This window comes from Cavia porcellus, unplaced genomic scaffold (assembly GCF_034190915.1).
Source record: "Cavia porcellus strain 051 isolate PalLab524CR breed Dunkin Hartley unplaced genomic scaffold, mCavPor4.1 scaffold_24, whole genome shotgun sequence".
Classification (NCBI taxonomy): Eukaryota; Metazoa; Chordata; class Mammalia; order Rodentia; family Caviidae; genus Cavia; species Cavia porcellus.
In genome coordinates this window covers 2,011,983-2,027,137 of record NW_026947507.1, presented here as the reverse complement: position 1 = coordinate 2,027,137, position 15,155 = coordinate 2,011,983, and positions in this window count along the sequence as shown.

Sequence of the window (15,155 nt, the reverse complement as noted above, 5' to 3'; positions counted from 1 at the left end):
GGAGAACTGCAAGTTCAAGTCAGTCTAAGCAACTTAGTGACTTAATGAGATCCTGTCTCAAAACTAAAAAATAAAAAAGAGCTTGGGATGTGTGATTCCCTGGATTCAAGTCCATCTGTGTGTGTGTGTGTGTGTGTGTGTGTGTGTGTGTGTGTGTAGAGGGGAACTGAGAGGAACAAACCTTCCTGTGCTCAGAAAGTTAGTCTTCCTTGGAGTTAGTTTGTTTCCTACATTAACCTTATGGGACTGTTCTGGGGTCGAGGATTTTGAAGTAGCACTCTCCCCATCTCCCAAAAGCATCAAGGGCATCACCTGGAAACTTGTAAATTCAAATTCTCAGGCTCAATCCCAAGATCTAATGAATCAGAGATTTTTTGGCTAGAGCAGCAATGAGTGTTTCTAACAAGCCCTGCAGTTGGCATAGGCTGAGGGCTAGATCCTGCCTCCTGCCTGTATTTATAAATAAAGTTTTGTTGGACCACAGCCCCAATCAGTAACTTATATGTTGTTTCTGTCTGCCTTTTGCTACACTGGCAGAGCTGAGTGTTGTGACTGTAAGAGCCACAAAGCTTAAATTACTGTCTGGCCATTTAGAGAAGTTTATTGAGCCCTGATTTAGATCCACTGTAAATGACAAGTCAATAGAAGTGTTAGGATGAGTCAGTAAGAGCAAAACAGAATGCCTGGCACTACTTTATAATAAAGTATAAAGCTGGGATTGGTTTCCATGACAGGCAATCTCCATTAGCTGGCAGTCTCTGAGATGCATAACTGCCAGCTATTTCTACTTCTGTCCTCAATGATCTTACACTTTACACTCTGTTGGTAGGGGATACATTTTTAGAGTGTACGTGTGCACGTGTGTGTGTGTGTGTGTGTGTGTGTGTCTGTGTGTGTGTGTGTGTGTGTGTCCAGACAACAATCTCTCAAATAAACAGAACCAGTCATAGGAAACAGAGGAAGCAAGAATCAGTTACGTTCTAATATCAAGGAAACAACTTGTGTCCTCCTCCAAATCTTTGTTTATCTGTATTGCTGGGGAACTTTCCAGGAATTCTGAAAAGTAAAGACGGTTGGTACAGTTGCCAACTGCGTTCTGAGTGGGTGGCCGTGGTGGGCTCCTTAAGACAGAGAGAAGGGAATAAACTTCAGAACCAAGCGTAAACAATGGCTGCTTAACCACACGGTGTTTCTTTGCTGAGCTTTTTGCTTGAAGGATAGGCAACCACACACGCAGTTTCCACTGTTTCCCAGTCCCTCTCTGAATGAGACGATAGGAGAGGAGTCTGTCTGCTAGGACACCCTGGTCATGGGCTACTGATTTCCTGTCTGGCCATCAGTTTTCTAATCTATAAAATGCTGGGGTGGGACCAGATGATTGCTAAGGTTCTTTTTCATTCTAATAATGCAAGAATTGTTTAGTAAGTGACTGGATGCTTCACTTTGCACTGATTATAATTTCTAAAATTCCTCTTAGAAATCATGGGTCTTCAAGGAAGACGGGAATAACCATTCGTATACAATGCTATTGTGGTAACTTTTCCCAGAAGCCTTAATAATAGCACATTTACTTTGACCCAGAAACTCTACTTTTAAGAAGTCATTGTAAAAAAAAATAAAGAAGAATATATTCAATGATATAGCAACAAACATGTTGGTTTCACCACTGTATATAATAAGGAAAAATTAAAAGCAGCTTAAATCAATTTGGTTGAATAAACTGTGGTACAGAGTACACATAGGATATTATGAGGCCATTAAAATAATGTAAAAGAACCTTACTGATGTGGACTAAGTCTCATACTATCAAGTACACAAAACTTTCAAAGCTTCATTTACTGTCTTCTCTTTTCTGAAATGGGTTTATATTACCTCTTAGTTTTATGCTTACACTATAATCTACAAGGATACACAAGACAATTCTTAAAATGGTTGCTGTGGGGCAGTGGAGTGATGAGTAGCTTTGATCTTCTCATCATTTTTAGTTTTAATTTTGCTCAGTTTCTCAGGCTGGACTCAAACTTATGATCTGCCTGCCTCAGCCTTCCAGAGTGCTGGGATTACAGGCATGGGCCACCACATCCGGGTAACTTTTATACTTTAATACACATACATACATGTAGATCTCAGTTTGGATGAGTAAAAAAACCACTTAAATGGTTCCATTTGCACACCTCCTTTTGGCTCCACATGATATAAACATTGTACCCCTGCAGCTGGCTGGGGCCGTAGCCCCACAAGGGATACAGACTGCTCTGCTTTTGAAGGTAAGATGCAAGGAGATGCGACTGGTAGGTCCAACGAATGGCTTTCCCTCATTCCTTGAGCGTGATGACCATCACCTGTTTCCTAGAACACTGTGTAACATTTTCAGTGTTAACTGGGAAAATATCCAGGTAAACTGAGATTAGCTGGTCACCATTGCTGGCCAGTTTGGAAAAACTTGCTCGGACTGGCTCACTCTGAGTTGGGTGACCTCTTGGGAGGCTTCTTGAGAAACCGCCCTTGATCTCTGGCCAACACAGTGGCCGTGAGTTTGACTGTGTGCTGAGCAGTCTGCTCTCAGCTCTCCAGCGAGGCTTTGGGATGCTGAAGGCAGCAGAGCCCAGCTCATGGCCTCTCCTTCCCTCCGCTGCAGCCAGCCCAGTGCATGCACTCATCCTGTGTGTGAGCCTAAGGGATTAACACGACATGGGGTGTTACTTGATAATTTGGGCCAAATTGGCTAATCGATGGCCTAATTTCTCTTTTCCATTATTACTAAACATTGAATTAGTTGATGCTGCTGAAGTTGCATTTATTGCTTTTCTTGCAACTGCAGCCATTCTGCTAACATTCTCTTAACATTCTTTTACTATTAAAGTGAAAGAAGAAAGAGGTGAGGTCAGAGCAGGGGCCAACAAACCACAGCTGGTGCTGGAAGGAAATCTGACATGTGATGCAAGCGGAAGTCTGTGTAAACTTCTGCAGATAAACAGGGAGAGGTGCACAGTGTGCTGCCCATGCATTGCAGTAGGAGAAATGCTACTTACTGCTAGTTCAACACCTGGAGGTTGTGATCTCACCTTGCAGTCAGCTTTGTTCAGGAGCACGCCCTTAAACTCCCCTGTCAGGAAGGGCACTGACCTGGGTGATTTCAGGATGTTTATGGCATTGCTCACAAATGCATCATCCCCTTTGAATCGTCATGTGTTAGTGTGCTGTGCCAGGGATGTGAGGATGAGCTCGTTCACAGAAGCAGCCACGCAGATGTGGCCAGGTCATGGGGGAGTGACAGGCTTCCCAGGTGCTCCTGTGCCTGCTCCCCCAGGGCAGCCTTGCACTGCATCCTGGGATAACACAGTGTAGGGCTCTGGCTGCGGAGTCAGGGTACATCCACCATTGCTAACTGAGGGCTACTGGGCCAGTTGTTTGACATCCATGTGTTTCCTTAAATGGATGCTGAGAAAAATATGGCTCCCACTTGCTCTCATCTTTCACTGAGCTTCTCACCTGTACTTTGGTTGCCGCGATACCTACAGGATGAGAGTGAAGTCAATCCAGAATGGATTCCAGACTCTTCTCATCATTGTAGGTCCAGGGCTTTTTAGCGTGGAGCACGGCTCTCCTTCACAAAGCAGTTTTAGAATGCCTTTCTGTTCTTTGATGCAGGGGTTTGCAGAATGTGTCTCACAAGCCATTCTGTGGTTCCCTGTGGTCCTGCAGGTGTGGCTGATTGTGAGGAGGGGCAGCTAGGAGAGGACAGTGCTTTTGCTGGGTGAAGTGGTAGACAGAGAACCCTGACTCTGAGTGGGGACTCCTGGTTCTATCTCCAGAATTCTAGCGAGATCAGGTTTTCTTCTCTTGGTCACCTTCTCTCTCCTGCCACAGAGAGCCCACATCACCAATCCATTTGTTGTTCTTCCTGTTACTGACTCTCAGGGGGATCTTGTGCTGTCAGAAGAATCAGACAGAAGCTGCTTGGCACAGGAACAAAGCTTTTATTCTTATCCTAGAACACAAGGGAAAAGCCACAGGCGGAGAGAGCCGCAGGAACCCTAGGTTGGCCCAAAGGGCTGAGGAGTGCAGCTTTAACGGCATCCGTAGGTAGGCAGGGAGCTGGGCTCTTGATGTCATCGCAGGCAGGGGTGGAGTTTCAGTCGTGCCTGGCTCTCCTGTATTTTTCCTCTTCCAGCAACACATGTCACTACCATCCTTTAAACATATTTTCTCAGTAGTACATATTTGCAGAATGTAATGATTATGTTCCTCATGGTGAATTGGCACAGGTACTTAATGCATCTTGATTCCTTTCACTTTGCCTTCCCGTCCTCCCTCCCTCTATCTCTTAGTCCCCTTTCCATTTGTAAAAAAGCTTTCTCCTTGTTTCTTATTATCTTTTACTTTTGCTCATTAAATTATATATACTTCTGGTTTTTCATAGAAGAGAAACCTCTTAAGGCTCCCCTCAGGGTGTGACTTTTCTGCTATGCTACTAAACTAAAGGTAAATACAGGTTACTTCAGTAACTACACGACACATCCTTTGTCCCTTGCCACCTGGAATTTGTTTCTTAGGATCCAGAGAAATTGATAATTAGGTTTTGTAGCAGGGCAGCTCACTCCCCTGCCTCAGTGGGTTTGACTTTAATGATCCCTGTTTATAGCCTTGCAGGCTGGTCCACTTTGTAACTCACAGTTTTCAGGTATGCAGTAATATTGAGGGTGAGCCCAACCAATCCAGGTTCACTTCATCTTCACCAGCAACCAGGATGGCAGGGTTTGGGGGGCCAGTACAATACAGTAGCTTTTGTTGCTTGTTTTTTGCCAGTGGGGATAATAGGAAGATTAAGTAGAAGCATCCACTTAGCTTTTGGTGAAGATGTATAGTGAGATGGGTTCACACATTCAGGTGCATTCTTCCAGCGGGGTGTGAGTACAGAGGAGGAAAAGGAGGAGGAGGAGAAGGAGAAGGATATGGATTTGATCATGATTTAGCCAGCAGAGTGGCTCCTGGCTTGAATGATGGCAAAGCAGGTGAGCTACTTTCTAAGAAAAGGATGAAGGCAGCACGATGAGCTCAGTTTGTGCTTTATTAAGTTGGCATCGGCCTCACACGGCATCATGCTTCCTGTGTGAGTGTGCAGCAGATGTAGGTGCACAGAGAGGCTTCGCTAATGACGATCCCGCCTTCTCCTGAGCAAACCTCATCTGGGCACCTAGGACTCATGTTTAACCCGGTTTTACAGAAACAGGAGCGCTTCATTCTCCTCATGTTTTGCAAGAGAGGAAAGGCGGGAGAGGAGACCGAGGTGAGCTCAGGTGTGCTTCACTTGTGAGAGGGCACACTGGTGCCAACTTTGACAGCTGGATCTGTCTAGATGTCTAAAAGCCTTTTGTGGTTCTCTTTCACTGACTCAAGCCTTCCAGTTCCAAGTGTTCGCTGTGGTTTGAATGCATCCTCAAGTGATGATGTGTTAGAAACTTAATTCCTAGAGCCACAGCGCTGAAAGGTGGAGTCTTTCAAAGGGTGATGTTCGCAAGGGCTGTGCCCTTATGGATGGATGAACAGTTATCATGAGCACTGGTTTGGTATCAAGAGAATGGTTTCCTGATAAAAGGGCAAATTTAGTCCTCATTTTCCCAATTGCTTTTTTGGTCTTTTTTGTTCTCCAGTCTTCCATTGTGGAATGATGCAGCATAACTGTCTGCCAGATGTGGGTCTTTTAATCTTGGACTCCCAGGCCTCCAGAACTGGGAAATTAACCTGTGTTCTTTGTAAGTTACTTAGCCTCAGGTTTTATGTTATAGAAGTATAACACAGGTCAGGACAGAGTCTAGCCAAAGAAAATAGCATTGTAAATGAAAATACATGCTAAGGATGCTTGAATAATATCTCATTGTGATATTTGGAGGAAATTTGCAAGACCAATCATGGGAAATATTCAAATGAATATATCCAGAGGATGGACCTACTCAGTTAATGACGTTGTTTTAGATGTGTTCATTTAAAAAAAAATCATATTGTTTAAGGTTTACTAAAAAAGAGAGGTCATCCTTATCTGGAGAGAGAATTATTGTCATCTGTCATAGATTGTACATTAGAGATGAAATCAGTGACATATGAATATGATTCCAAAGTAATCATAGATGCAAGAAGGACAGAAGGTACAAAAACTAACGTCTCAGTAAAAATGCAATGTGAGAGGTGCATAAATTTGGGTAAGACAGAAAAGAAATAATTCCAAACTGATTCTGAATGGTAACATTTAGAATAATATTAATTTCATCTATTTTTTTCTTGATATTGACTATTGAACTCAGAGCCCCTCCACCTCTTTTTTGCCAAGACAGAATCTCACTAAGCTGCAAAGTTTCCCAGACTACAGTGGAACTTGAGGTCCTTTGTCTCATCCAGCAGGCCAGCTCCGTAATTTCTCTCTCATTCCTTTCCTTCTCTCTCTCTCCCCCCTCTCTGTTCCTTTCTTTTTCTTCTTCCTCCCTTTTCTTCCCCTTCCCCTTTTTCCTTCTTCTTCCTTTTATTCTTCTCCCCCTCCCTCCTTTTCTCCTTCTCCCTCTTCTCCTCCTTCTTTCTCTTCTGATCCAGGGTCTTGCTAAGTCCAGGCTGGACATGAATTCACTCTGCAGCCCAGGCTGGGCTCAGAGTTGCAGGTATCCTCCTGACTCACCATTTGAGTCCTGGGATTACAGGTGGGCATCCTGCCCAGCTTTAAATTTCTTATAATGTGGACTATTATTTCATAATACTTAACATCTAGGGAGCTAAAAATTACATCCAGGTTCAGAATTTAGCAAAGAGCATAAATTATCTTTCTCAAGTACATGATTTTTCAAAACTCAAAGATTTTCACATTTACATGTATAGGTTTCCCTTTTCTCTTCATCTGTGAGTTTAAAATAACATTGCAGGCTTTTATTTTAGAGTACCCAGAAAATGAATTTTGTCTTTTCACAAGTCCTTCTCCAGCATCCCACTAAGTCAGCATATGCAAAAATGTTAGAAAACAATGCAATAAGAAAGTTAGAGTTCTTGCTAGTATAGTGTGGTCTTGTGCTCAAATAAAAATGATCTTGAATGCCAAATGCTGAAGGTTGAACTTTGCCTTTCTATAAATGAATCCATCAGGGAAAATAAATTTGACATTGGTTCTTAGGTCAGGGTCTAATGCTATGAGAGTTTTCACAGCAATCCCAAGAGAACGTATTTGTCCGGTTAGTATATAACAGCACTTAGGAACATATTGTTTCAAGTCCCCCAAAATGTTATCTATATTAGGAGTCAAATACAAATCTGGATTTATAATGTATGTCACAATCCATATACAGGCCTTAAAGAGCTAGACATTCTTGAATACTCTGAAAAGCGTCTGTGTTGGAAAGAGCTTCCTGCACTAATGTCGATGAATATATGATTTTTGTAAAATTTGCTTTTGCAGTACTGGGGATAGAATATAGGACCTTGGCACTACGCTGAATATGAAGCCTTCTTTTTTATTCTGAGGTAGGGTTGCACAAAGTCACTCAGTTGTCCAGACTGGGATCAAATTTGGGATTCTCCTTCCTCAGCCTTTGGAAGTATTGGGTTACAGTTGCTTACCATCACCCCTGGCTGAATATGTGTTTTAATGCTTGGCTTTCCACAGTGCTTCAGAAGCCCCTTGTTGGAGAGAGGTTGGAAGGGTTCTGTCTGCCTCTCACTGTATCTAGAATCTTCCTGAATGCTCCATGGTATTGATGGCCAGTGGTTGGGTTCACCTCTGAGAGTCGGGTGGGACAAGTACCTATCCTGCTTATATCCACACATTGATTAAGTAGGTGACAATGTTGGTAATGACATGAATTAAGATTTGCCCTTGCTGTGGATAAATAGACTAGAGATGACTTCACTGCAGTGTACTGGGAACCAAATGAGCTATTTTTTCCTTTGGTCCTTCCCACACGCATCAGCCTGTCCTAATAAATATGACAGCAGTGAGTTGACAGTGCAGAGAGCAATCAGGGACCAGACTGTGGGCCGTGCTCTGTCACCGTGACTAGATCCTAATGTCTCCTCCTTCATACTCTGATGATTTATAGAGTTATAGATGACTTTTGTCTTAGCTTGCTACAGTCTCTGTAGCTAAGGAGAGTGAGCTGCTTAGGCAGCAGAGTTTCACTGGCTCACAGACCTGGAGGCTGGAAGTCTGAGAATAAGGCGTTGGTTGCGCTGGTTTCTTCTGAGCTCTGTGAGGGAGTCTGTCCCAGGTTTCGCTCCTGGTTTCTGGGTGTTTGGCATCATAGGAATCCTTGCTCTTAGATTTATGGCTCTACCACTCCAATCCTGGCCCTCATGTTTGTGTTCACGTGACATTTTCTGTGTGCGTGTGTTTCCAAATTTCTTCTTTTCATAAGGACATCATTCATATTGTGGAAGAGTCCCACCCTGCCCTGGATGACCTCATCTGAAGTAATCATATTTGTAAGAGCCCTATTTCCACATAAGGTCACATTCTGAGGAGCTGGAGGTTGGTACTTGGATTTTGAATGGATATGATTCAACCCATAAAAATATATACATAGATATATGAATCCATGTACATAACATTTTTTTTTTTGGTCTTTTTTGAGGCAGGGTTTCATTATATGGTTCAGGCTGGCCTTCAACGTACTCTGTTGCCCAGGCTAGCTTTGAACTCATAGTGATCCTCCTGCCTCAGTCTCCTGAGTGCTAGATTACAAGCATGTGCTACTATCCCCAGCTTCATAATATTTTTTGAGAGGAGATAAACATAGTTAAAGGTTAGTTTGACCTACTGCAGACACTGACTGTCTGATGGAGTCTTATTTGGATCCTATAGAATTCTTGTGAAAAATGTGTATGCTGCAAATTACAGCAGTTATGCATATTGCATATTTGTGGCTTTGCTCTTGCATTTGATGGCAGAATGATGTATCATGTATCAGTACCATTTTTGAACAATAATATATTACTACAAATGCATGCAAGTAGCTTATGGGTGAATTGAAGAGTGTATGAGATGTGGTTTATTATTTCTCAGAAGTTCTTCCCTTTTCCATGTCTTGTCGCATCATTAACTTCTTCATTTTGGTTTAGAAACATTTCACAGTAGTTTCACTTTGGGTAACTATGCATTGTCAGAGCAGACGCCCACAACCTGGGTCATGTGCATGATGGGATGGGATCCTCCTGCTTGACGATTTCTACAGTGGATTTCAGGTTTGCCTTATCTTGGCATGAGGGAGCACTGCATGTGTATCCAGTGGAAGCTTAGGAGGTTGCTCTGCTACATCTAAAGACTGCCGATTTCATCTGTCCTGTGACATCCTTCACAGAGAAACCAATGGGCACTGGTGGCTAGCACACATTTCCTGGTACCCAGTCATTCAGTGAAGTGGGGAGACCTCTTGTCTGGGGCAAGAAAATACCACATCTGCCACAGAGAACCAGACTGTGCTTAAGGAAACAGCATAAATCTTTCAGTGTTCTAAAGAATGTCATCTACCAGGAAATAATTGTAGAATTTATGAGGACACAGAGGACACGAAGAAAAGGCACAGCCGCCATAAAAAATGATGTTTGTAAAACAGCTTAAGGCATTAGCACAATTATTGTGTCAAAGAAAGAGGGAGGTGCAAGTTTTAAGAGAAGACGCTAATGTGTTAAAATGTTATGTAGCATTCAAGTGCAGGAAAAAACTGGCTCATTTTTTTTTTTTTTTTTGTCTTGGTGCCTCACACACCCATCTGCTAACTTCAACAATTACTAATAATTGCTATAAAGGAATTGATAATAATGAAAATAGCACTTTAAAAGCTTTGCTGTTGAATATTGTAAATGCCAGGTAAGATCTTCAGGAAAGTAGAAAAATTAGTGAGGTATTTCTCGACAAGTTCCAGTTCCCAAAACACTAGCGTAGTATATGATGGACTGTGAGGATGGCTGTGGACTCTCATAGCTAACCCAAGCGACCCATAGTGTATCCTCGAGGGGCAGAGAATCCCACTCCTGTTCTGTGTGTTGACTTGGGCAATATTCCAGGCGCCTCTCTGCAAGATGTAGGAATTGATATTTGCCTAGCGATCCCCCTCCCTGCAACCACCATAAGCATCAAGTCTCATGCTTTTCACTCTGAACCTCTTTGATGAGGGTACAGCCCCCCTAACCATCTGCCCTACCTGTTTGCTCTGCCCACAGGGAGAGAGCTTGGCTTTGTTCCCTCTCACTCTCTCTGTCTGGTTGTTTGATGGATGATGAGTTTCCAGTAACCCAACTGCTCAGAACAAAGATTACATCTCCTTGTCTCTGTGTGCTGTTGGGGAACATAAATGTGTTTCTCATTATTTCATCTGTTTTACAATGTGAGTGCCTGTTGGGGTTCATAGCTTTGGGGATTACACGATATTTCATCTCCTACAGAATTCAGCCCTTCCCCAGTGTTTAACAATGGCAGTCTGTCTGAAGACAGGAAACCCTGAAGTGTTTTGCTAAATTTAAAGGCTCAATTGAATATTGAGGTTGGAGAGATTTTTCCTTTTTCCAGAAAACTTTTGTGTTTGCTGTGTACATGCCTTATGTGAATGGGAGGTATCTCAAATGGAACTCAAAGATAACTAATTCCCAGATTCAAAGCCATCATGGCAGAATGGAAAGAGAACAGGCATTGGAGCAGGAGGTCTGGTTCTGAGTCCATGGTTTTCCTTACTGGCTGCTGGAATAACTGGTAACCTGTGAAAGGTAATTTATCTTGCTGGGCTTCATTATTATCTTCTGCAAGAATTTAATATAAGCTGATTTCTCCAGATTATGGTGAAGACTAAATATTCTGTGTTCAGTATTAAGTGCTTAGTAACAAGTACTCTAACATATCATTCTTGTAGCTTTTTAAGGTATGAGATCTCACTATGTTGCCCAGGTTGGCTCTGAACTCCTTGGCTCCAATGGTCATCCTGCCTCAGCCTCCTGATAAGCCAGGACTCCAGCTATGTGCCAGCTTACCCTGCCCAAAAGTACATGTAATACCTGACTGAGCAATAGTGAGGAGCTCAATATTGCAAACATAGGCGCTGTGCCACAGGATACCCCAGGCTATGGAATGGATGTTTATAACAGAGCTTTGCTATTTGCAAGGACTTTCTATAGGGACAGGGGGAAGAGGTGATCCCAGCTCTGGAGGCAAGTCATTTTGTCTAATTAAAGAAACATTAGTGAGCTCCTGTTAACCAGCTCTAGGGCACTGGGTTACTTATAATATGGAAATCATTGTATCCCCTACTTTCGTCATGGGACTGACCTAAAGAGCAGGTGAGATAATGTCTGTGAACGTGCGGAGTAAACTTGAAGCACTAATTGTACTGCTGTGGGCTCCAGCAGATGGGACATTTACTCTGTGCCATTCATGAGGTTCAAATACAAACTCTCCATTCCCAGGCATTCAGGAGAGCAAACACCTTCTATTTGGCTTTAACACTGAATAGAAAGTAAATAGTACCTTTTCAGCTGCTTTGCTTCCTCTCTTCTCCCTTCAAAACAAAAGCCAGGCCCTTTAAGTGCTTCCTGCTGAGTTTGTAAAGAGGTGCTGGGTTACAAATCCAGCCCCAGCTCCCAGGACCTTAGAGTCTGGGGAAGAGGAAGCATTAGAACAAGGCTGTCTAAGGACACCTGAGCTTGGTCCTCTCAAGGCCTAAGACAGGACCAAGTAAGCAGACGTGATCCTTTCTCTTCCCCAGAGCTGGTCACAAGAGGAGCACCAGGGCAGCACTTGGACCAGCACTGCTGGGTCACATGTGGATGACAAGGAGGGAGCGTGGTGGCCTGGAGTTGACCTAGGAAACTTGGTCAAACAGCAATTTGATGTTGATGGAATGTTTACTCATGATGGCTTTGAGAAGAGTCCCAGGTGACTCCAAGGATTTCTAAGTTTTTTCCTTGAAATGCCCATTGCTTCCTTTCTGTTGCCATTGTCCACTGGCTTTCACAGTAGCGGTAGCAGTCTTTTCTTAATCTTGTTAGCCTGCTCCACACCACAAAAACTGCAGTTGTGATGGGAGGTAAAGTGCTTCACTCTTCGATGTGAAGCCTACTTTCTCACGTAAGTTCCACGCCAGCCCATGACCTGCCCTGTCTTTGCCTCTGCTACTCTTAACACTGCTGTAATAGAATCCCACAGATCAGGTAATTTATAAATGATAGAGGTTCCTCTGGCCCATGGTTCTGGAGGCTGGGGAGCTGGCATCTAGTGAGTGCCTTTGTTCTGCAGTATAGTGGACAGGTGAGTGGCAGAGAAAGGAAACTGGCCCAACTTGTCCTTTCCATCGGGAACTTACTTCCATGTAATGGCATCAATCCATTTGTGAAGGAAGAGCCCTCCTGATCCTTTAATGGTCCCACATCTTCATGGCTGTTGGACAATTAAATTTCAACAGGAGTTGCAAAGGAGACATTCAAAATATAGCACCGAGCATATTCATTATCTCTAAGGATTTCCTGTGCTAGCTCTTTCCATCTCCCCAAACAAAAATGGATCTGCCAACTACAGGTTTGCTTGAATTCCTAGAACTCGATGCCTACATTATTTTTGTGCAAATTCTCTCACTCAACATACTTATTGGAGACTCATCCACGTTGTAGCCTGTGTCAAAAGGTGATGCTCTTCTCTGCTGAGTACTGGGAATATTCCACTGCAGGCTCACCAGTTTACTCGTTCATTTGCCCATAGAGCTTGAAGTTGTTTCTACATTTTTTTTACATTATGGATAATGGTGCGATAAGCCTTTGCATGCAAGTGTTTGTGTGATCATGTTTTCATTGCTTTTGAGTAGACAATCAGGAAAGGAATTACTGGGTCATATGGTAAATTCATATTTGGTTTTCTAATAGACTACCAGGTCTGTTTGACCACAGGGCTGTCACTCTGATCATGTCAGCTGATTGCAGAACAGTGTAGACAGAGGCAAAGATGTTGAAGAAGAAAAATAATAGCCAACATTTATTCTGCATTTATTACATGCCATGAATCCTGCTAAAATTTTTAATGCATTCTCACTGATGTCCTCTGATAATTCCCCTGAGATTGGTAGTATGATTATCCTTCTTTATAGGTGAAGAGACTAAGATTTCAAAACTAGATAACTTAGAAGTTAATCAGAGAGTTTTCTGACCTCAAAACTTATGACTCGGGCTGGGGATTTAGCTCAGTGGCATAAGCACCTGCTGGGCAAGTGCAAGGTTGTGAGTTCGATTCCTGGTAGCAGAAAAAAAAAAACCCTATGGCCTTCACCATAGTTAAATGAAAGAGTCAAAGTACATGATTTTTGTGTTTGCTTTGTCTCATACTGGACAAATGCTTGTTCCACTAGTTGCATGAATCAGTGAGGGAGGTTTGGTCAGCTGAGATGTGATTAATCTTATTTTAGTTGTTAGTTTAGGGATCTAAGGAAGATGTGTTGCTGTTATGGCTTAGATCAAGAATGACTCCCACAGTGCTCCTGTGCTCAGAGATGGGGCTGCTGGAAGGTGATTGGATGGTGGGGTTTGGTGGCCATGGCTAAATGTGATGCAGGAGGTGGGGCTTGGTCCAAAGAGATGGCTCACTGCGGGGGAGGTCTGGAGGGGTATATGTATCTTTCCTCTGCCCCTCCCTTCTTTCTCTGCTTCTGGGCTACTCCAAGGCAAACAGCCCCTTTCCTCTCCTCTGCCCCTCTGCCATGCTATTCTGCTATGGAGTCAGAAGACCATGAGTTGTAAACATGAGCCAAAATAAACTTCTCCTCTTTTAGAGTGTGGGTATCATGTATTATGTCTCAGTGTTGAAGAAAATGACAAACATAGCAACATACACTGAAAAATTATTTGCTAGATTTCTATATGCCCCATGAAAATAATTTTATAAGGATGTTTAATCCAAATATATGACTATATTTAAAATACACTTGTTATTCACTTGGTTTGGATAATAGCTCTTTAGAGGCGACATTCATCAAAACACAGCTAGTGCGAATGGACTAAATGTAGAAACCTGAGATCCTATAATAGGGGAGAGGTCAGCATCATACAGCAGGACGAATATGAGTCTGGGAGTAAAACAGTCTTGGATTGAATTTTCAGTCTGATATTGCACAGTAGAAAAGCTATGAAATGTCATTTTCCTCATCAATAGGAGTTTACGTTGTCCATCTTGAAGGATTTTTATGGGAATTAAAGATTACAAATTAATTGTGTAGAGAAGCAGTAGGTTCTTGGCAATTGCCAGCATTGAATTCCTTTTCCCAGTTCATTTATCTTTTTAGAGACTTAGATTTTTCCTTCTGGATTTGAAATACTAAGCCCTTTCCTGCTAGGAGTGGATCTTTTCCAAACTATGGGAATTTTTGGGTGTTTGCAACATGTTAATTTTGGTGGCACCATATCTCAGACTTTTGTTAACTTTTGAAGAAATCCATGATTGAAATATGTGTTAGTTAGGTCTCCCTTACTGTAACAAACCCTTGAGATAGTTGGCTTTTAGAGAGAAAAGGTTGATTTTAGCTCACAGTTTGAGTCATCCTGGTCCATGATGGATTGGTCTTGCTGCTTTGAGGCTATGGTGAGGCAGTGCATCATGACAAGACCGCATGGGAGTACAAAAGTGCTAGTGTCCGCCAGAGTCCTACTCAAGCACAGACCCCAGGGAGCTCCACAAGGTGTGATTCGTACAGCTTCTCCCACATATAAGGGACTAAGCCTCTAACACATGGGCCTTTTGGGGACACTGAAGATCCAAACAATTGCAAAGGCAACACAGAACCACCCTTCATTCTTGAATTTAACAGTAGTTACTGAATCCTGATCAGGAGTCAAGTATTTTGCACAGGTAAACTTTGTTTCTACCTTTAAGGAACTCACGGTCTAAAGTATGCTACGTGGCACTTTATACATCTGTGGGTTCTCATGCTAATTGTTCGTGTTTATATGGATTATATTTTAAAGATTGGTACTCAAAGCAAAAAGTAGAAGAGTTTTGGAAAACTAGGGTAGAGATAGAAGTGATGTGGGGGAAGAGGTCTAGGAACCAAGGGTATAAAGCCTCCTGATGTTCACATTTAACTGACAGCTGCTCCTTGGCCGTGTCAGGGTATGCAGGCCCTGCCCTGTGCAGATGTCCCTAACTGTGAGGAATG